At 45.3% G+C, this 20,823-nt stretch overlaps 1 protein-coding gene across 1 annotated transcript in view; it reads left to right on the forward strand.

The window, feature by feature from the left end:
- The first annotated feature begins 18,857 nt into the window (after nt 1-18,857).
- Nucleotides 18,858-20,823, forward strand: part of ICA1L (islet cell autoantigen 1 like) — a 370,063-nt gene continuing 368,097 nt past the window's right edge. The window contains exon 1 of the mRNA XM_069226037.1: nt 18,858-18,980. The gene's annotated coding sequence lies outside the window, so the exon portion shown is untranslated. The remainder of the gene's footprint in view (nt 18,981-20,823) is intronic.

A 20,823-nucleotide genomic window follows, 5' to 3' on the forward strand; every position in this document is an offset into this window, starting at 1 on the left:
TCTTTATTGATTTTACCCTGAAATTTATTTTTTTGTGGTCTGGCACCAAGGCTATATCGACCGATATTGGAATATGTTTCCGCTATTATCTTAGGCAGTTCCCGCTCCAGATCTTGTTGCGGAACGTCACGAAGACGCATGCGCACTGCAAGTGCAATTGCTTCCCCTTTAATATTACTTAGGATAATTGAAGAAACCGTGGCAAAGTTGCCCATCAGTTGCATTCCTAAATCTAAGGCCGGGGCAGCCCCGTATTCATCTTGAATTTGTTTAAGCACTTCCGGTAGGTTGGCTAATGTCGGTGTACCGTGTGCCGTTGTATAGAGCGCGGCAAAAAACGTGCCCCATGTATTTCAGTGTTCAACTGTAGGAACCATCCCAAAGGGCAAGCACATAGTTAATATTCTATGTTTATCCTGAGGTCCCGTATGGGGAAATACCGCCTCCAGCGTATTCATTTTTTTGTGCCAGCCAAAACGGAGTCTCCTCTCGTTTTGCTGGGACCTTACCCATAATAGAGTGTACAGTCACCGGATTTATATCTGGTGTTACTGCATGTGGTTGTGCTGGAGCAGCACGCGCTGGGTTTTTATTTAGTGTTTGCATCACAAATTGTACCAATCGTCTATATATTGCTGTTAATTCAGTATATAAGCGTCGAACCTCAGCCACCGCCATGTTCGCAACTGCACGATGAGGTGTATATGTGGCCAATAAAGGCCAGGTAGGACCTTCATTACTCAGTGGACCTAACCTTACTGGTAATATTGTATGGGGTAGGGCGCCATCAAGCCAATTATTATGTTCTTGATAAGATAGAGGTATCTCTAAGCATGCGTACGCCCTGTACTGCCCAGGCGCGTTCGCAACTGTATATGTATGAAATGTATTTGCTTTCCCATCAACTGCTGGAAATGTGACCCAAGAATAGAACAGTTCTGTTCTATAGGCTGCGTGAGCGTCCACCACAAATGTGACTGGACCTCCCTGTGCTGTAAGTCCATGTGCTAATAAATGTGTCGTAAGCGGTTGTCTCCTATTAAGAGCTATTTGTACAGCCTGGGGATTTTCCATTATAAAGCACTAAAGGTTCAGAGAAGGCACACCAAGACAGGGTCTTTTCTTCCTTTTAAGGTTCAAACTTGAACAACCACCCGCTGTAAAATAGGGTTACCTATACGGCGGTGGTGGAAATCCTCAGCACACGGACGTCTCCGTATATGGAACTGAGGAGTCATTATATTATATGAGACCGAGATATACCGCTGTACCCGAAAATTAGAGCCTGACCAAACGTTGGCGGCGCCATGTCGTGTAGGCTCTCATTATCCTAATGAGACTACTGGATTTTGAGCGGCAAGATCATTCACAGTGTGGGGGACTAAGTCTGACCCACGGTGAAGGACCCTTGTCACTCTAAATCCGGGTTTTGCTCCGGCTAACTAGCAGTGCCTCATCTCTCCCAAATGGAAGAGACAATTGGGCAGCCGAGCGCATGACATCTTAGCACTTCCCAGGGAAGTCGTGGTCACTCAGGTCCCTACCGATTCTCTCATTCACAGTACGGTCTCACATAGAAATGACAAAGGCAGTTTAAGTTTTAAAGATTGGCTTAATAAAACGACTGCATTTTAGATAGCAAAGCGTGAGCTACAACAACCAGAACTACACAACACAGTAGGATTAAAATAGTAACGATGAGAGTGAAGCACAAGAATAAAGCTATCATAGTGCCGCTAGATTATGTTCTCTCTAAGTGATATGTCGAGCACAGCATGTGAAGCTCTAAGCCTGCCTTTCAGGTTCCCCCGGGAGGACATCAACCCTCATACCTGAGCAAAGGCCTGTAATCTGCATCAGCATCTGCAACGGGGCAGTCAGCATCAAGTTGTAGGTTCCTGGCCGGAATCTCCCTCTAACGTGTACTAGGACTAGGAAGTGTTTTTATAACTAACTCACAGATGTTCTAAGAAAATTTCCCTACGTAAGGATGTGTATTTTCTACGAATACTGGAGACTAAACTTCTACCACGTTTACCGGCAATGTACCAGACTGTAGCCTTGACTGAAGCACAGGGCGATCAAGAATGCATTATTTGAGAACACAGTGCTGAACTAAGCTAAACAGTGTGATAGAAGGAAATTAAAACAAGACCGTAAAACTGGTTATTGTAAAATAACAGTACGAGGCTAAATAAAATGTATCTAGGGCAAAGTGCGCAGCGGCCTAGTATGTTAAACTAACGTGCATGAAGCTATATTAAAAAAGGCTACACTACAAAGGATTCTAGGACTGAGGGCAATAGAGATTAAATATTCTATCGACGTTTTGCTTCTGAATGACTGTAAGGAAATGCCTCCTTGGCATGGTTACCCCCTGACTTTTTGCCTTTGCTGATGCCAAGTTATGATTTGAAAGTGTGCTGAGGCCTGCTAACCAGGCCCCAGCACCAGTGTTCTTTTCCTAACCTGTACCTTTGTCTCCACAATTGGCACACCCTTGCATCCAGGTAAGTCCCTTGTAACTGGTACCCCTGGTACCAAGGGCCCTGATGCCAGGGAAGGTCTCTAAGGGCTGCAGCATGTCTTATGCCACCCTGGGGACCCCTCACTCAGCACATGCACACTGCTTGCCAGCTTGTGTGTGCTGGTGGGGAGAAAATGACTAAGTCGACATGGCACTCCCCTCAGGGTGCCATGTCAACCTCACAGTGCCTATGGCATAGATAAGTCACCCCTCTAGCAGGCCTTACAGCCCAAAGGCAGGGTGCACTATACCACAGGTGAGGGCATAGGTGCATGAGCACTATGCCCCTACAGTATCTAAGCAAAACCTTAGACATTGTAAGTGCAGGGTAGCCATAAGAGTATATGGTCTGGGAGTCTGTCAAACACGAACTCCACAGCACCATAATGGCTACACTGAAAACTGGGAGGTTTGGTATCAAACTTCTCAGCACAATAAATGCACACTGATGCCAGTGTACATTTTATTGTGAAATACACCCAGAGGGCATCTTAGGGATGCCCCCTGAAAACATACCGACTTCCAGTGTGGGCTGACTAGCTTTGTCAGCCTGCCACACACCAGAAATTTTGCTGGCCACATAGGTAGAGTGCCTTTGTCAATCTGTGGCTAGTAGCAAAGCCTGTACTGGGTGCAGGTGCTTCTCACCTCCCCCTGCAGGAACTGTAACACCTGGCGGTGAGCCTCAAAGGCTCACCCCCTTTGTTACAGCGCCACAGGGCATCCCGCCCCCTCCGGCCACGGCCCCACTTTTGGCAGCAAGGCCGGAGGAGATAATGAGAAAAACAAGGAGGAGTCACTGGCCAGTCAGGACAACCCCTAAGGTGTCCTGAGCTGAGGTGACTCTGACTTTTAGAAATCCTCCAACTTGCAGATGGAGGATTCCCCCAATAGGATTAGGGATGTGCACCCCTCCCCTCAGGGAGGAGGCACAAAGAGGGTGTAGCCACCCTCAGGGCTAGTAGCCATTGGCTACTAACCCCCCAGACCTAAACACACCCCTAAATTGAGTATTTAGGGGCTCCCAGAACCAAGGAAGATAGATTCCTGCAACCTGAAGACGAAGAAGGACTGCTGACCTGAAGCCCTGCAGAGAAGACAGAGACACCAACTGCTTTGGCCCCAGCCCTACCGGCCTGTCTCCCCACTTCGAAAAAAACTGCAACAGCGACGCATCCCCCAGGGTCCAGCGACCTCTGAAGTCGCAGATGACTACCCTGCTTCTAAAAGGACCAAGAACTCCTGAGGACAGCGGCCCTGTTCCACAAAGACTGAAACTTGCAACAAAGAAACAACTTTTAAAAGGACTCCACGTTTCCCGCCGGAAGAATGAGAATTTGGCGACTGTGAGACCGTGAGTAGCCAGAGTTGACCCCCTGACCCTCCACAGCGACGCCTGCAGAGGGAATCCAGAGGCTCCCCTGACCGCGACTGCCTGCTTCAAAGAACCCGACGCCTGGTAAAGACACTGCACCCGCAGCCCCAGGACCTGAAGGATCCGACCTCCAGTGCAGAAGCGACCCCCAGGTGGCCCTCTCCCTTGCCCAGGTGGTGGCTACCCTGAGTAGCCCCCCCTTGCCTGCCTGCTTCGCTGAAGAGACCCCCGGGTCTCCCATTGAAACCAATTGCAAATCCGACGCCTGTTTGCACACTGCACCCGGCCGCCCCCGTGCCGCTGAGGGTGTACTTTCTGTGCTGACTTGTGTCCCCCCCCCGGTGCCCTACAAAACCCCCCTGGTCTGCCCTCCGAAGTCGCAGGTACTTACCTGCTGGCAGACTGGAACCGGGGCACCCCCTTCTCCATTGAAGCCTATGCGTTTTGGGCACCACTTTGACCTCTGCATCTGACCGGCCCTGAGCTGCTCGTGTGGTAACTTTGGGGTTGCCCTGAACCCCCAACAGTGAGCTACCTTGGACCCAACTTTGAACCCTGTAGGTGTTTTACTTACCTGCAAAACTAACCAAAACTTACCTCCCCCAGGAACTGTTGAAAATTGCACTGTGTCCAATTTTAAAATACCTTATTGCCATTTTTGCCAAAACTGTACATGTGATTGTGATGATTCAAAGTTCCTAAGATACCTGAGTGAAATACCTTTCATTTGAAGTATTACTTGTAAATCTTGAACCTGTGGTTCTTAAAATGAACTAAGAAAATATATTTTTCTATATAAAAACCTATTGGCCTGGAATTGTCTTTGGGTGTGTGTTCCTCATTTATTGCCTGTGTGTGTACAACAAATGCTTAACACTACCCTCTGATAAGCTTACTGCTCGACCACACTACCACAAAATAGAGCATTAGAATTATCTCTTTTTGCCACTATCTTACCTCTAAGGGGAACCCTTGGACTCTGTGCATGCTATTTCTTACTTTGAAATAGTACATACAGAGCCAACTTCCTACAATGACCCCCTAGTTTTCCATCCTGCTGAAGCCCGCTGGTCATTATTCATCAGGTAAGCTGTAAAGCCCAGAAAGAGCGGTAGAAAGAAACTTAGGCTCAAAGAGATAAACCAAAAGAATTTTCAAAAGATAGACACAGAAAGAGACCTCAACAGACTTTGTAAGACCAAGAGTGAGAAAGCGAGTGAGAGGAACCCAGTAGTCCTTCAAAGAACAAGTTAACTCAGAATTGCAGTGCAAAGGGTCTTTGATTATTTGTTGTGGCTATCTTAAGAGGTTATGATGCTTCTTTGTATGGTTCTTTGAGTGACTATACGGTCACCTTAAAGAGCTGATGACCAGGAGAAACGGCAGAGGCCAGGAAAGGAGGAGACACAATAGAGACTGAAGGAGCCTTGAGAGTGGGGTTGTCTTTTCAAAGATACTGATAGCTCACAGGCCAGAGCAGTGCTCCATGGGAAGCCACCTTTAGGCAATTATCCAACAGGAAGGGACGGAAGACAATGAGAAATAAAAGCGAGAGGGAAGGAAAAGGCAGAAATGGATGAATGTCACTAGACTCAATTGCAGGCAAGTAGAAATCACTGTTTAAAATAAATACGTGAGGTCAGGCAAACATGAGCAATTGGGAAGCAAGAGGCCTTCCACCCACTCTTCAGTGTCCAACAGTCTGCCCGCTCATGAACTAAAGAGCTTAGCAGAAAAAGGAGATGGAAAGCGGTAGACTCTGGCCACTGGGAGGGCAGGGACAATGAGGTTGCGAGATAGGAGGGCTTCTACCATGACTTATGGGAGAGAGGAGGAGTAATGTGAGCAGGAGGGGCGCGCTTTAAGTAAAAAAAAAACCTCTAAAGCCCAGATTTACAGAAAAGGCACGGAACGCAGCGCAGCAGCCAAAAATGAGCTGTGCTGTGTGACTGGCTCTGGATGCAACTTGGACTGGAGTGCACTTGGATCCAGCCGACCAGGTCCCGGATGCCAGTGTTCTTTCTCACAAGCAAAAGTATTGGCAACACTGTTAGCTGCCACTATAAGTCCGTAGTAAATGGTACTTCAGTACCAAGGACATGGGGTACTAAGGGTAAGCCCCTGAGGGCAGCAGAACAGATTGTGCCACGCTCAGGGACCATGCATCCGAGTGCACCCAGTACTGACATTGCAGGCTGAATGTCCTGGTACAACCCCAAAATGTTAAACTGACAGGGCACACAGCCAGTGTGTCCTGCCCACTACATGCAATATAGGTAAGTCACCCCTCTGGCAGGCCTTCCAGCCCTACAGCACAGTGCACAATACTGCATGTGTTGGCATGAGCAATATACACCTACGGTGTCCCTGCCAAACCTGGGGCATAATAAGTGAACAGAGCAGCCATTTTACACGCATGTTCTGGACACTGGTCAGTAGGAGTTTCACAGCTACATGATGGCCACTCTGCACACTGGGTTGTTTGGTATCAAACAATTCAGGGTGATAAATCCAAACCGGTACCCCTATTGGATTTATTGCAAAATGTACACAGGGACCACCTTAGAGGTGTCCCCTGCAAAAGCTAATTACCTTGGTTTTTTGCTTTTCACTAATGACAGAGCTGACAAAAACTCTGGAATGGACTTCTTAATCCAAAGAAGATATTTATTATTTCACTATGCGAGGTTCCTAAAAGGAGATTAGCATGTTGAAAGCACACGTTTCAAAAATAGTCACAGCAGTTAAAGGAAAACATACCAGTATGATTCTCCACTGCAATGTACACAGCAAATATATGTATCTATATTATAATGCAAAGCAAATAATGAATTAAAAATGCATCACCATGGGGCCTGTCAGGTGCTTCATCTTTCCCATGCCAGCAAGCCGACTGAGAGAAAGAGAGGTCTCCGCCCTCACAGGCCCTTGGTGAGAAAAGGTACGAAAACAAGACAGAATGCACAGTTTACAATGTGGAAAATTACGAGCAGCCTTTAACATGGCAGTGTCTAATGCTACGATGAAGTCAATAGGCAGAATGAATCTAAGGCTAAACTGAATACAAAATGGAGTCTGTACCTGGTGAACATTGGACCTAGACAGCTAATCCAGGTGCAAATTGGTGCAACACAAAGACAGTGGTCAAAACACATATTTCACTACATTCTGCCCTTTGATCAATGACTTTGTGTAAACTACAGATTGAAAATCAACTTCTCTTTATTTTTTTCTCCTCTTGAAAAAAATAAATTACAAGCCAATCAGGTATGCATTGTACGCAGCAACATAATGATAAAAACAATCACTATAAAGCAATGGAAGTGGATTAACATATTGATCTTATAAACAGTTAAACCAGACACACCTACAATAAAAAGACTGAAGCATATATATTCTGATTGGGATAATAACTGATTGAATAGTGTCTCTAGGATAGCAAGTTGGTATAGAATTAGATGGAAGCATCATTAATTCTAATCATGTAAAGGTACACAGTAAACCTGTGTAATGTTTTCTGGAATATAAGTGTTCCCATATGAGAATAGTCAGACAACTGGAAACTTTGTTTAATGAGACTGACAGCAGTCACCTGATGATAACAAGCCATGTATTAGTTCGAGGAAAAATGTAATCAAACAGGTTGACAGAACATCCATGGTACTCTGCATTGTTTCCATGCACGGCTCTGATCTGTGAAGCACAATTAGCGCTAAATGGATCCATAGGTTTTGTAGTTTAAAAGCAGCAGAAGCGTTGCACAAAGGTGATCAATCATGTCCAATTTGGGGGTACTGTCCTTCCCCCAATCCCACATACAAACGCCCGAATGGAGACCACACAGCACACTCATGGTCAGTGGCAAGTCGTAGTATGATCTGTAAAAGAAACAAGTATGATTTTTCTTGCAAATAAAATTTGTCATTTGAAATGTGCTCCCATTTTTCCTTTCATGTTTTATTGGGGCCCTTGACCATAATTTCTGCAGGTTCTGGTGGGCCATTTGGGGCCATCCACATCTTAGCAATGGGGTTGTTATCATCTGAACCACAACTTCCCTTTCCTTGCACTGGCAGAAGGGCTGGGGAAGTGCCCTTCCTCACCAATCCTCCATACACTGAACTTATGACAAGTTGGACAATTCTGTCTCCAATCTGTATGAATAAATAAGCTTCTCCACTATTTAACAGAATAGCTTTGATTTTTATCTGTCCTGGTAACTTTCCTCTCCCCAACTGACCTTTGACTGTTTGTGGGACAGATCTCTGTTGTGTGTGCTGACAAATAGGACATTGCAAAATCACATTTTTATCAAATCTAGGGGAATGTGCATCCCTCTAATCTCTGCTCACCTGTAAGTGGCTTTTTCTCCCAGGTGTCCACATTTCTGGTACGCCCACTTAGCCATCCCTACCAAGTCAGAATTCTGTATTGACACTTCTGCCTCTGAAATTTTGCCTTTGTCTTCTGCAAGGGAATTGAACCAGTGTTCTAGTGAGTTAATGGGACAATAAGCATCTATGACTTTACTCTGTTCTAACATTTCCCAAATTTCCTGCCACAACTCTTTGCCCCACACCTCCTTCGTGTGAATGAACCAGTTATGTACATGCCATGTAGGAAGCCAAATGGCTAATCAATTGGCAGTGGACCAAGAATCAGTGTAAATATGACAAGTCCCAAGCAGCTCTTGCTTTACAGCTTGATACACAGCATACAACTCTGCATATTGGCTACTTTTTCCTTCTCCTGTGGTGCTCAACAACTTTTTATTAACTGAATTGTATGAAACTGCTTTTCAATGTCTTTTGGTACCCACGTATTTGAATGAACCAAACATGCTTCCTATCCTCATGTGACAAGGATTCAAATGGCACGCCCCATTTCACTGGTGACTCTTTTTACATGTGGTACCCTTCTCCTTATCCTGTACAAGGGCTTGTGACACCTGTTCCTGTAGGACTGCAGTGCCTGCCGGTCCTACTCGAGCCCTGTCTTGTATGTACCATTTCCAGCGTATGATACTAGCCTCTTGTACATGTCCTATACGGTAAGATTTAGGTGAACTCATCATCCACTGCATGATTGGTATTTCAGGTCTCAGAATTATATTATGACCTAGTGTTATTTGCTCAGTATGAACTAGAGCCCAATAACAGGCCAAACGCTGTTTTTCAAAAGAAGTATTGCGCTCCCCAGAGTCAACCAGTTTTCTAGTCCAAAACCCCAGGAGCACCCTCGTCTTTCCCTGTTTCTGCCACACACTCCAATTTGCATATTGTCCCTGAACAGTTACATGTAACTCAATGTCTCCCTCTTGCACTGGCTACGAGTCTAAAGTCTGTTGAATTATTTCATTTGCCAAATCAAAAGCATACTGCTGCTCTTTACCCCATTCAAACTCATGTTTGTTTCTGGTTACTTTGTACCAAAGGGTTAAGATTTTACTCAGATGAGGGTCATGCTGTTTCCAAAAATCAAACAATCTCATGAAACTCTGTGTCTCTTGCTTAGTGTGAGGAGTTGCAAACTCCACAATCTTTTGTTTTACCTATAACATCATCTGTCTATGTTCTGGATTCCACTGAATTCCTAGAAACTGCACATTTTGCGACAGTCCGTGTCTTGTCTGAATTAATTGTACACATCGTACTCTGCAAAAGTTGTCTGAATATATCAGTAACATCCTCAATTTACTGAGCTGACCGAAATCTCTGGAATGGACTTCTTAATCCAAAGAAGACCTTTATTATTTCTCTATGCGAGGTTCCTAAAAGGAGATGAGATTAGCACGTTAAAAGCACACTTTTAAAAATAGTCACAGCAATGAAAGGAAAACATACCAAAATGATTCTCCACTGCAATATACATAGCAAATATATGTATCTATATTATAATGCAAAGCAAATAATGAATTAAAAATGCGTCACTGTAGGGCCTGTCAGGTGCTTCATCTTTCTCATGCCGGGAAGCCGATGACCCCGTTCGACTGAGAGAAACAGAGGTCTCTGCCATCACGGGAACTCTGTATCAGGCATTCGACGTCTGAATCATGATTGAGGCCACTCCAACCCTCACTGTCGCACTGGGTCTTTTTATATCTTAAAAAACCAAAGGAGCTTCCTGGAAAAACCTCTCATTTTGCAATTCAAACATGCTGGCTAGTTTAGGCATGCTTTAAAAATATCACGTTGGGGTTTGGCCATAATCCCTAGATGTCAAGTCGAACCAAGGCAGTTCCTTGCCATCTGAGTGCATCCTTATCAACCAAAGCCCTTGGTGAAAAAAAGCCCGAAAACAAGACAGAATGCACAGTTTACAATGTGGAAAATTACGGGCAGCCTTTAACATGGCGGTATCTAATGCTACGATAAAGTCAATAGGCAGAATTAATCTAAGGCTAATCTGAATACAAAATGTAGTCTGTAATTGGTAAACACTGGACAGCTAATCCAGGTGCAAAGTGGTGAAACACAAAGTCAGTGGTCAAAACACATATTTCACTACACCTGGCATGGTTTCTGGCTGGTCGCAACCAGCCTGCCACCACCTGATAAGGGAACCCTGGGATGAGATCCTTTGCTCTCTGGGTCAAGCCCTGCCTATGAGCTTCAAAGGGCTTACTGCCCTTGAAACTCGACCCCCAGCCCTGCTGCTAACAGCAGATGGCCGCCCTCATTGCAAACCCCCACGTTTGGTGGGAACAATGGGAAAAACAACAAAGGACGGGGAGTGGCCACCCTCAGCTTACCCCACCCCTAAGGTGCTGCATGCGAGGTGACCTCTTCATTTCATTTTCCTCTATCTTGCATGGTAGAAAAATAGCCTATCAGGGATATGGAAGTGACCTCTGCCCACAGGAAGTAGTCAATCAATCAATCAGGGATTTATAGAGCGCACTACTCACCCGGTAAGGTCTCAAGGCGCTGGGGGGGGGGGGAGCTAATGGTCGAAAAGCCAAGTCTTTAGGTGTTTCCTGAATGATAGAAGGTCTTGGGTCAGGCGGAGATGGAGCGGTAAGGAGTTCCAGGTCTTTGCGGCAAGGTGAGAGAATGATCTTCCTCCGGCGGTCGTGCAACGGTCGCGAGGAACATAGGCGAGGGCGCGGTTGGCGGAGCGAAGGTTGCGGGTGGGGGTGTGAAAGGTGAGTCTGTCGTTGAGGTAGGCGGGACCTGTGTTGTGGAGGGCCTTGTGTGCGTGGATGAGGATTTTGAAGGTGATCCTCTTTGATACTGGTAGCCAGTGTAGCTCTCTGAGGTGGGGTGAGATGTGGTCGCAGCGTGGGATGTCCAGAATGAGGCGGGCGGATGCGTTCTGGATTCTTTGCAGCTTTATTTGGAGTTTGTTTGTCATTCCTGCATATAGGGCGTTTCCGTAATCCAAACGGCTACTGACCAAGGCGTGGGTTAAGGTCTTCCTGGTTTCGATGGGAATCCATGTGAAGATTTTGCGGAGCAGGCTGAGGGTGTTGTAGCAGGAAGAGGAGATGGCATTGACCTGCTGAGTCATGCTGAGTGTGGAATCCAAGATGAAGCCCAAGTTGCGTGCATGGGTGGTGGGTGAGGGTACGGATCCTAGGGAGGTGGGCCACCAGGAGTTGTTCCAGGCTGAGGGGTTGGTGCCGAAGATGAGTAATTCTATCTTGTCTGCATTTAATCTGAGGTGGCTTGATTCCATCCAGCTTGCGATGGCGTGGAGTCCGTTGTGGAGGTTGTCATTTGCAGCAGTGGGGTCTTTTGTGAGGGAGATGATGAGCTGAGTGTCGTCAGTGTAGGAGACTATGTTGATGTAGTGTGTTTGTGCGATGTTGCCGAGGGGGGCCATGTACACGTTGAAAAGTGTGGGGCTGAGTGAAGATCCTTGAGGGACGCCACAGATGATTTTGGAGGCTTCTGACAGGAATGGCGGGAGGCGGACTCTCCAGTCCAGTGCTTTGTCGCAGATTCCTGCGTTGTGGAGGCGTGTGCGGAGGGTGTGATGACATACCGTGTTGAAAGCTGCGGAGAGGTCTAGGGGGATGAGTGCTGCGGTTTCTCCTTTGTCGAGCATGGTCCTGATGTCGTTTGTGGCAGCAATGAGTGCAGTCTCGGTGCTGTGGTTTTTTCAGAATCCGGATTGGGGGGTGTCGAGTGCCCTGTTGTCTTCCAGGAACCGGGATAGTTGATTGTTCATGATTTTTTCAATGACCTTGGCTGGGAATGGGAGGAGGGCGATCGGTCGGTAGTTCTTGGGGTCATCAGGGTCTGCCTTTGGTTTCTTTAGCAAGGCATTGATTTCTGCGTGCTTCCATTCTCTGGGAAGGTGGCTGATTCGAGGGAGCTGTTGATGGTGTGGCAGAGATGAGGGGCCATGATGGTGTTAGCTTTTTTGAAGATGCGGTGTGGGATGGGTCCGATGGTGATCCGGAGTGGATGGTGGCCATGGTGCTCGCGGTGTCTTCTGTGTTGACAGGGGTCCAGGTGTGGAGGAGGTGGGTGTTGCTTGGACCGTAGGGTTCGTGGGTGTTTGTAGTTAGTTGGTGGGATTGGGAGTTGAAGCTGTTGTGGATTTCTTCTATCTTTCGGCAGAAGTGGGATGCAAGTGAGTTGCAGAGCTCCTGTGATGGCGGGGGTTCGTTGGAGCAGGCCCTGGGGGTGGATAGCTCTTTGATGATGCCGAAAAGTTCTTTGCTGTTGTGAGCGTTGGTGTCGATGCGGTTTTTGAAGTGGGTCCTTTTGGCGGTGCGGATCATTTGGTGATGTCTGCGTAGGGTCTCCTTGAAGGCGGTGCGATTGGAAATGTTAGGGTCACGGCGCCAGCTTTTTTCTATTCTGTGGCATCGTCGTTTGGATTCCTGTAGATCTGGGGTGAACCAGCTGGCCTTTATGTGCGGGGTGTTTGGGTGTTGCAGGTTGGTGGCAGCTGTGTTGGGATCTGAGGTTCCGGGGGGAGGGGGATCTGGGCGAGGGTGGAAATCAGCTGGTTCGTGGATATTTTGCTCCAGTTGCGTCGGGGGGGGTTGAGTGCGGTGGTGGTGAGTGACTGGTTTCTGGTAGGAGAAATGGATGCATCGGTGGTCTGTCCAGTAGAGTTCGGTGGTGTGGCTGAAGGAGACGTGGTTGCTGGTTGAGAAGATGGGATCGAGTGTGTGGCCTGCGGAGTGGGTCAGTGAAGTGACAAGTTGCTTGAGGCCGAGGTTGGCGAGGTTGTCAATTAGGTTGGTGGTATTGGTATCATTGTTATTCTCCAGGTGGAAGTTCAGGTCGCCTAGGAGGATGTAGTCCACTGAGGCGAGGGCTTGGGAGCTGATGGTGTCAGCGATGTCGTCGCAGTAGTCACATAGTGGGTGTAGCCACCCTAAGGTAGATGACCCATTGGTCACTACTAAGTACTCCTTTAACCACCCACTAAATGCAGTATTTAGTGGCCATCCATAGAGCTGCAGATCAACTTCCAAGGACACAAGAAGGCCTACAACAAAGAAGACCCAAGGCTTGGGAACTGCATTTCTGCTGCGCAAAGAAAAAGGCGCAAAACTCTGCCCGCTGCACCCAAAACTCGAGAATCGCCGCTGAAGGGTTGCATGACCATCGGTCGGACTATACAAAACCCCAGAGGAACTCCACCCTTCTGAAAATTGCAAAAGATCTCCCTCCAGAGAGAAGACATCACTCCATGCAACGAAGAAGCAAAAGACCAGTGCAATCCAGTTCACTGACCGGCCTCTGACCAAGGAACCGGACACAGCAGCCGGACTAAATTTCACCCGAGGGACCTGGAGGACAAAACCTGCAAGTGTGCCGAGGTTGGTGGCACTGTGACCTCCAGTGGCTGAACCGTGCATTAGTCTAATGTATTGGACCCCAAACTTTGGACACCCAGAAGAAAAGTCCACTCCAGACTCCCAAAGGACCAGGAGCAAGCCCCAGTCAAGGGACTCCAGGACACGTAAGAACCACCCCCAGAGTGGCCCTACAACCTGCAATCCACCCTTAAAGTGACTTGTCTCCTGCTTCCAAGGGCACCTTTACGCACAAGCTTTTGGCTCACCTATCTGCACTGCACCCGGCCTCCCTGGGCCCTGCACTGGAGACCAGCTGTGCTCTAAGGGTTCCCCACCCCTAGCAACCTCTACACTCCAAGGGGACCCATCAGACTCCCCGTGTAGTTCGCCTGTGCATTGCTCATTGCTTTTCCAAGTGGTGGTCTTGCACCTGCTCCAAAGACTTTTCAGCAGCTGCTCCCGCCAAACCTCTTGACGATCTCAACCGAAAAACAGAAGGACACACTAGTAAATGCATTGCCTGATTTTATATGCATGGTGCGTACTTACAGACAAAAGCAAGACATTTTCTATACATTGAAAAAATCATAACTGAAGAAGTACTTACACGATTTTGATGATCTTGGTCTTAAAAGTTTTATAAAGATCTGAAGTATATTTGTAAATTGATCTTGAGTTATTCCTTTGAGTGTGTGCCCATTTGTATTGATACTGTGAGTGCAAAAATGCTTTGCAATTCTCCAAGATTGGCCTCACTGCTCGACCAAGCTACCATAAAAATTAGAGAACTAGGTGGTCTAGTTTTTACCTCTGTAAATTAGGGTGGAGTTGCTTGGACTCTCTGCACAGGGCACATAATTTTTGTACACTATATAGAGAGCCAGCCTTCTACAACGTAATGCCCTCTTGGCACTAAGTAACACAAAGCAGTGCTTTGCATTACTTTTAGGATACTTTCCAGTGCAAAACAAGTTATGCACTGGAAAATAAATTAGGGGGGAAAATGTGTGGTGGTTCGAATCACTAACTCAGCGCAAAATGTTTGTAAATCTCCCCCAAAGTGCACATATTTACTGTTCTTTAGAGTACAGTGACATAGAAAACCACAAGATTAGGATGATGGGATTATGACTGCCAGGCTATCTGTTGCGCCTGCCCTTTTCTTGCAACAGCAAGAAAGTTTACAACTCTGTGCTCCCTGCACTCAATTACTTCGATTTGTCAGATATTTTTTCAGTTCCTTTTCAGATTTAGCTCCAATGCTCCTCTTAACCCCAGTTTTATGCTTTTGTCATTCTTTCTGCATGAATCCTGTTTCACAAATCAGACATGTACCACCAAGAACTCATGCTTCATGACCGCTTCAACTTGCACAAGTTACACATTGCAGCAGATGAGTGAAAGCAGCACACACATTATTTTACTCCATTGCTTGAGAGGACTGCCTCCCAAGTGTGAGTTTCCTGGCACTTCTGGTTATTTATATACTACATATGCTACATGCAGAGGTGGAAAGCTTAACGTGCCCATACATTTTAAATTTATGAAAAACAGTTCCCCTACTTTTTGTGAAAACACAACCATCCCGGGACGGTTAATTCCGATAGATTGAATGCTTGAGCTGAAGTAAGGCAGGCAGCTAAAAAAGAAACCAGCCTTATTGCCATGATGCCTACTTGCCTGAAAGAATTGCAAATGTGCACAATTGGTTAATCTGCAAATGTAAAGGGTGCTTGGAAGCCAGTATTGGCTTTAATTGATTGAAGCACTTGGAGCTTCCTGATAACACATACTTATTCTTTTTGATTGGTATTGTAACAAAGTTACCAGCTAAGCTGTGAAGCACATTCTTTTAAGGGGAAGTTATATTAAAAATGTACTACATACAGTGTGGGAATTTCTAAAATCTACATTTTGGAGCATCATTCTATCTTGAACATTTTTGCACATTTTGTAGATGTCTATCTTATACTGTGTGTAATGCAAGTATAAATTAATGACTTACATGTTCATAGTGCTTTCTGTCACATGCTGGGACCTCGTAGCACAAAAAATACACAAGCCACTATCCTCCACTGCATCAACAAGGATTCAATTCTCTGGCTCTTTGGTTACACATACAGATCTCTGCAGTACATTAATATAGGTTTAATAATGCAGGCTATTGCACTTCCACTGATCAATTTAGGTTGTATTTACTTTTAACTTAAGCTGTGTGTTATTTCCAGGGGAACTGGAATTATGCGCAGGATGCGGCCAAATTATACAGCAGGATTAAGTAAATTATGCGGCAAGAAAAGGCTAATTATGTGGCATAATATGTCACATTTTGTAGTAGTATTACTTAATTAGTCATTTTAAACTTGGTAACACTGTCTGGGCATTGGTTGCACCTCATTAGTACCCAAGTTTAGCAATAGGTAACACAAATATGACAAGTTTAGCTTTGCAATAGGTCTTTCACTGCGCAGCAACACTTTGCTGCACTTTTACTAACTTTTTTACCGTTTGAGCTAGAAACATTTTTTTTTTTAAAATCTGCAGATTATGGGGCAGGTGATGGATCATGTGCCAAATGCGTCAAATCTATAATTATGTGAAAATTGGCACGCCCACAAAATTGCATTATTCAAGTGGCCCTGGTTTTTCATCTGTAGTTACCTGAAGCTGAAAGACTAAAAAACACTTGCAGAAATATTTTTTAACCACACCTTTAATCCCACTACCACTGCATGCAGCATTGTAGTTCCCATACTTTTTAGGTCTCAGCCTACCAGACAGCTATGCTAAAGACATCTTGGGGACATTTAGAAAGTTGAGCTAGGAATGCATTCAGCCTGTAGCTTTTTGGCTTGTAACATATTTTCTTGCTTTCCATTTGCTGGCTTTATTTGTTTTAGGCTGGCCAGATTGAGTTTGGTCCTTCTCTTGCCAAAACCTTTATCACAGAATCCTTCCGAGTGACCAATTTCTGTAAACAGGCATGTGAATTGTGTTCTTATCTCGTCACATTTGATGTGCATTCAGAGACTGAGGTCAAATTCCAGGTGCTGTCTTCCAAGGGTTCTTGTTTACTTTTCTTTCCCTGGCTTCAAAGTGAGAGGATTTATGTGACAATCTTGTTAGATAGTTGGGGTACAAAATGTTTTTTTTTAACATAAGGCAACATTTCAATGAACTGTGTAAGTATTTCAGAATTAAGAACGCACAAATGAAGCACATTTTTTGTTACTTCTGAAGTGTGTTGGAAACAAATACCTTAATAAGATCAAAACGAATCATTCAACTAGGTGATGCAATTTCCACACCTTTTTGTCTGTGCACTGTACAGTTTAATTAGTAAAACTGCATGTGTGGGCAAATGTAATGGTCATTTCAATTGAAAATGTGTTTTCTCTATCGACAGTGTGCCACCTCACAATGAACACTCAACTCTACTACACCACTCCATTGCACTCTACGTCAATTTATGCTATGCCTTGCTACTCTACCCTATTCTACTCTATACCAATGCACTCTTTGCCACTCTAATCTACACCACCACACTTTTTACCACTTAACTCTATAGCACTCCAGTCTAGGCAACACCAATCTACTCTGCACAGCGCCACTCTGCAACACCACACTCTATGCCAAAAACTCTACTACAGTGCACTTTCCTCTCTAACTCTTAACTCTATGCCCCTGCACTCTACACCAATCCACTGTACACCACTCTAATCTACTCTGAACCATTGCACTCCATGCCACTGCATGCTTCACCACTTTACTGTATACCAGGACAATCTATGCCACTCTACGCAACTGCATTCTACCCTGCACCACTCGACTCTATGCCACTCTACTGTTAACCACTGCACTCTACGCCAATTCACTCTCCACAATTGCACTCCATGGCAGTGCATTCTACTCCGCATTACTGTACTCTACGGCACTCCACTGCAATCTGACATACTCTGTACTTTCCACCACTGAACTCTATGACACTCTACTCTGCACTATTCCTTTCTACGCCACTGCACTGTATGGCATTACACTCTACACTACTCTATGCCTCTGCACTCTATCTCGTGTGACCCTACTCTGCATTCTACGCCACTTGACTCTACTCTGCACCACTGCATCACTCAACTCTACGCCACTCTACTCCACTGCACTGTAGTGAACTACTCTACTGTACTGCACTCTATGCCACTCTGCACTCTACTCTGTACTCTAGGCCACTGTACACTATGCCACTTGATTCTACTTTATGCCACTGCCCTCTACCTCACTTAACTCTGCGCCACTCCACTGAAGCTGCTCTGTATGCCGGTGAATTAAATGTCACTGCACTCTACGCCATTCCAGTGTATGCCACTCTATGCAATTTTGTGGCGGGTTAAATGAAAGGTATTGAGGCATGCGTGGGCCACGCTTTAGTTAGCTGCGGCTGGAATTTCACACTATTCCACTCCAATACCCGACACTGCACTCCACAACACTCTACACTTCACTATTCCACTCTGACACTCCACGCCACTCTTCACCACACTACTAACCTTTAGCCATGCTGGTGTACAACATGGCTAACACACACTGGGAAAGCCCATAACTTTTGCAGAGAGAAGATCTATTGGCTTTGCTTGATTAATGCACTGCGACCGCTTGCTACTTGAGAGCTTCCCCCACAGCCTGCCGGGATCCATGGTGCACTTCGTAGGTGAAACACTGACTCGGACTGAGCACCAGAAACAAAAACACCACTGCAGATAGCAGGGGCTCACAGCCGTTTTCGGAACACAGGCGAAACAACTGATAGGCCACCACTGTTTAATCCTTCGATTCCCGCGGCAATACGTTACAACTCCAAACTTCTTTCAATGGTACTATCCAGAGAAATCACAACTAGAATCATGGGTGGTAGAAACCAAACGTCACCGCTCAGGGCAAATTGTAAAGCGTGGCCCACGCGTGCCTCAATACCTTTCATTTAACCCGCCACAAAATTCCAGCCTCGGCTAACTAGGCGGCACTGCACGCAAGAACGCAAAGGAAAAGGCCAAGGCAGTGTTTATACACAACAGAGGCGCATGGGGACATCGCGGCCAATGAAATTTCGGCTAGCGTACTAGGATTGGCTGAGGTGAGGATAATGTTCCAATCCCAGGTCGATTTGCACTTTCCGGTTTCCTTCCACTACTCTGCGACTATCAGAATATGTTCAGCCGTCGGAGTGGCTGTCACGCGACCCGGAAGTACTGAAATTACGACAAATGTCCTTACAAAATTAATAAGAGATAACGGACGTTGGGCTGAATTTACGGACGATCTCTGTAAGTAGAGGAGAGGTAGTCATTTGTTTTGCGTCTCACTGCATTTTATGATTACAATTAGTACTTGTGTCCACAAAAGATGTATTATTCGTCTAGGATGTCATAGTGCATTATTTGCCAGTAATATGTCGGATGTATTTATTGTGTATACATTGACTCTAGTATGTGTATAATACTTTGTCATTTATTTTTCTTTAAGTTGAATATAGGGATCGATCTAGAGAAAGCAGCAAGGCGATATTTAGCTAGACTCACTAGAAAGAAAGACTTTTTTAATGCTTTATGATTATGAAAACAATTGCTAAGGTGTCCAAAGTCTGGGCCAATATGATTGTTTAAGTGCATTTTAAGAAATGCATACCAGGCTGAGAGGCTTTTGACTCTTGCTCTAGTCAGTACACAGAACACTCGAATGGAAGTTGGAATTAAGGAGACTGTACGAGATTGGTTTACTATTTGGGGTGGGTAATTACCCAACCCGTAAAGAATACTCACAATCCTTGTCTTGGCGAACCCCTAAAGTCACTATATGAGCTTCAACTCAATCTCTTGATAGCTATGGCACAGAGCAGACACGCTTAATGTAGATCAATGTGTAAAGTATTTATGCAGTACCGAAACAGTAATAGAATCAAAATGCAAAACAATACCAATCCCAGCTGAATTAGAAAAATAGGTTAAAATTCATTATAAAAAAAACCTACCAAAATGACAAAAATCCCTCCTCGTTCAACGGAAGCATGCCTGGGCAGTAGTTGAATCTTTTATGCCAGGAACGTCTTCTAGCTTTTTCTCTTGCCCTTATGGGTTTTGGTTGAAAAAGGCTTTTATGGCCTTAAGGATGGGCGATTGTTTTAAAAAAAAAAAACATCTCCCCGTTGCCAGCTACCACCGGCGGTTGGTGTGACATGTAGAGGTTGTAGTAATGCGGACAAAACCATTGATCATGTGGTTTGCCTGTGCCCAGCTTTACTGAAGGAGCGTAGATTTCTGCTTCAGAGCAAATGTAATGAATTGGGAATCTGTTCCTGTCGACAGACTATCATCCTTACTTTGGACCCAGGGAACCCAACGCTAAATGTGTTATTGACTAAATTTATTAAAATTGCACAATCTAAACTCAACTGCACTGAGAGCAATGAACAGGTATAACTGGAATCTCTTTAATGCTCTTGCCATATTACACGTCATTGGTTTGGTCGAGGAGTTGTAACGGCATATGCTGATGTTTAGTGCAATTACTATTTAGTGCACCATGCACTTCTGGGCTGTGCCTATGTATTTTTTCTTTGTGTATTATGCGAGGTTCCGGGTTTGGTGGCTTGTTTTATTTTTATATTTCAGGATTGTCTTGCGCTTCTAGGCAGGAATGTCTTTTTTTTTTTTTTTTTTTAATATGTCAAGTGTGTTTAATTTATGGTGTGTTTTTAGCATGAATTTAGTCTTTGAGGGTATTCACGTTCGATTTGCTTTTTTGTTTCTTTTTTTGTGTTAGATTTTATTATCTGTACAATAAACAAAAGAAATATGGATTTTTAAAATGTGATAGTCAATAGTTGTGGTAGACCGGGACCTAGGTGTAATATGAGGCTCACCACAGTGGAGTGCGGGCTGGATGCACCAGCCAGGTTCATCATAGTCAAAGACTGTACCTTCTAACTTTAGTCCTTCAAGTTCCAATCAACCAAAGATTACACATTTAAAGCCCCCCCAGGACCTCAGAGGAGGCACATAGAGACTCCTAGGGTGTGAATAGAGGCCAATAGCAGAGTCCAGTCCATGACTAGTTGCCAGTGGTCTACTGGGCAGTTACAATAAAGGCCTCATAGCTTATTATATCACT

The sequence above is a fragment of the Pleurodeles waltl genome, chromosome 3_1, assembly GCF_031143425.1.
Source record: "Pleurodeles waltl isolate 20211129_DDA chromosome 3_1, aPleWal1.hap1.20221129, whole genome shotgun sequence".
NCBI lineage: Eukaryota > Metazoa > Chordata > Amphibia > Caudata > Salamandridae > Pleurodeles > Pleurodeles waltl.